The sequence below is a fragment of the Amborella trichopoda genome, chromosome 2, assembly GCF_054954075.1.
Source record: "Amborella trichopoda isolate Santa Cruz 75 chromosome 2, AtrichopodaSantaCruz75HAP2 v2.0, whole genome shotgun sequence".
Lineage (NCBI taxonomy): Eukaryota > Viridiplantae > Streptophyta > Magnoliopsida > Amborellales > Amborellaceae > Amborella > Amborella trichopoda.
The window spans coordinates 61,863,869-61,866,988 of record NC_142337.1 but is presented as its reverse complement, the minus strand read 5'-3'; positions in this window follow the sequence as shown (position 1 = coordinate 61,866,988).

Below are 3,120 nucleotides of genomic sequence, written 5' to 3'. Positions count from 1 at the left end.
GACGCTCGAAAAAAATAACCGTTTTTTAGGGAGAAATAAAAAATCGTACAACACGCAGAAAAAATAACCATATTTTAGAGGAAAATAAAAAATCGTGAAATAAATCACAATAAGAAAGAACAAAACATGCGAATACGAGTATTCCGGCATGGACCCATAAATACAAGAGAAAAAAACACCTACAAATGGCTTCTCTCTAAAAAAAAAAAAACACTTTCTTTATTTCATAAAATTCAATCTCCTCAAGACATTATACGATCTTCTTTTTATAACCGCTTACAAAAGATATCCCTAGGAAAAAGTGGACTCAATATTCTTAAAAGTGCAAAGGTTCAAAAGATAAGCACTCTCCTAAAGGACTCCTATCTAATATTCTATCTAACACTTAACAAAACTTTTATCTCTACTAGAAACAACTTAATCTCTTTTTTTTGGGGTTAATTCAGTAGGGAAGACCGCCCCTACTGGATTTCTCAAGTAGATTAAGAGTTAGCTTTTTGAAGATATTAGTGGGGTGGTGTTAGTGGTGAGAATGAAAACCATAATGGTGATTAGGATGTGGCGTGTTTCTCAATGAAAAACATACCCACATACCAAAAATATAGGGACATACAAAAATACAGTTTGACTTTCTAAAAGAAAGTGGATCGTATTAGCTAAAAAAAACTTTCAAAAAAATGGATTTAATCAAGGACCTAGTTTCTATGCGGGCAAGCCCTCATATGTAGAAATGCGGGCTTCTTGATAAATCTATTCTTTAAATGGATTTTATGATTTAAATTTTAAGAACATGTAATCTCTAGGATGGGCATCATGAATATGAAAAAGTAAATAAATTTTAAAAACTAGAAAGAATAATTCTAGTAAAAAACATTTGCACCGTTAGTTTCCATTGTTTGTAGATGGAATGCCTACTTGCACCTTGACAGCATATGTAGAGATGCGGTCCAGCCCGTATGAAACAATTTTCCTTTAATCAAACTAAACTAAAAAATCTTATTTTTAATAATTAATTTTAATAATAAAAATTTAAAGCCTACCCACATCTCTAAAAATAAAATTAATAAAAATAAAAGTAAAACTTTGTAGCAAATCTTCATCAAAGTTCAATTGGTTGAGGAGTTTACGTCCCAAAAGTTTAGAGTCCACCCCCATTGATAGGGTTTTACCATGATGACATGCTCTGTGTGGCGCAAGGATAAAATTTTTTTATTACACAGAATCCCCCATTAAAACACAATCGATTCAAATAACAGCGGCCACCTCAAGAGATTATAATTCTGGTGTATTAACTTTCATTAAGAGAAATATCTCCAGAAGTTTACCTATAGATTATATACAGCTCAACCATGGAGATTCATTGTGTTATGCCTTGGAGAGTCATGGTAGTACAGCTCAACCATGAGAACATGCAAACATATTTTATCCAAAAATCTTCTAACCAGCTCACAAAACCATCTATAAATACTACAACTATGGAGAGTCATATTATGCTCCATATTACAAGCTGCTAAGATGGTCAGCCTAAATATTGTTGGTCCCCTACTTTGCATTTCATCCAACTCTCTAGTTTTCCGGCCATCGTTGACTGATAACTTAGCAGGATTCCAAGTGGAACTCACTCATCGTGATTCTCCAGGATCCCCATTTTATGACCCGAAAGCTACTCGCTCTGACCGAGTGAGGAATGCCATCCTCCGATCACAATCCCACAGCCGGCATCTCCAATGGCAAAAATCTGGCGGTGGAGAATTCTCTCAGTAGGAGATCCTTACAACCATTACAGGTAATGACGGTGATTATTTCTTGCAGGTGGGGATAGGGACCCCACCTCGGACATTACATTTGCTCATGGATACTGGGAGTGACATAATTTGGACCCAATGCCCTCCATGTGACCCATGTTTCGAGCAGCCGGATCCAATATTCCAACCCACGCAATCATCCACATACTACGCATTCGACTGTGCCGAAGACCCCTGCAAGTATTTCAGCCCCAGAATGCGCCGGGCCTTGTAAATACTTCGTCGCGTATATGGATAGGTCATTCTCACTTCAATGGGTAGCTTTGCATCTGAAACCTTTATTTATTTTTGAAAAGACAAAAAAAAATGTTCTACTTGGAAAAAATGCCAGCACTAATAATAAACTTAGTTCTAGTATTATCACAAATGACAATGGACGAGCTAGTATTAAAAATGTATGGTTTGGATGTGGCTATGAAAACAACGCGTCCTTTGAGAAAACCGGATCGGCTAGTAGGCCTCCGTGGGAGACCCGCCTCCCTCCCTCGTTAGTCAATTAGGTGGATCATTTGGCAACAAATTCTCATGTTGCCCTCTCCGAGAGCACATTTTTTATGGGGCAGAATCCCTCTGTCTCTAAACTTAATCCCAAATCTACTCCAATAAAGGGCGTGCCAAATGATATGACTTTTCATATACTGGATCTTGTGGACATGACTGTAGGGGACAAGCGCCTCGGCATCCCACCGGGAACGTTCGATCCTTCGGACCGGACCCGTTGAAGCGTCTCATCATAGATTCCGGCACCGTTTACTCTTCCTTGCCAACAGTGGCTTACAACGTGGTGAAATCTAGTTTAGAAGAATCTATTCATCATCTTGGAGAGAGTGAGGACCCTAACAAACTACTTGATCTTTGCTACACTGTGACAGATGAGGAGGATTTTGCTCAGATTCCAAGTGTTACATTTCACTTTGCTGAAAATGCAGACTGGGTCGCTAAGCCAGAAGCTTTATTTGACGCTGTGGATGATGAATATACGGTGTATTGTCTAGGGATGTTGTCTACCAGAGGAACTTCCACACCAATTTTCGGTGGTTTGTTTCAACGTGACATGTTCGTGGAGTATGACCTTCAGCAACAAAACCTCTTCTTCGCTCCCACCAACTGTGTGGGAATGTAGGATTTCTTAATTGGGTTTATTACAAAACTTGGCAAATTATTGGGCCAATTCAATTTATGGCTTGCATTTCTTTACTTTGCCATAAATTTAAAGATTTGAATCTCTTTTTTTTTTTTTTTCTAGTGAAAATGTTAAGTTCATGGTCTTTGTATAAGGCTGAGGCCCTAAATAATCAAAGTAAGGCACGCTATC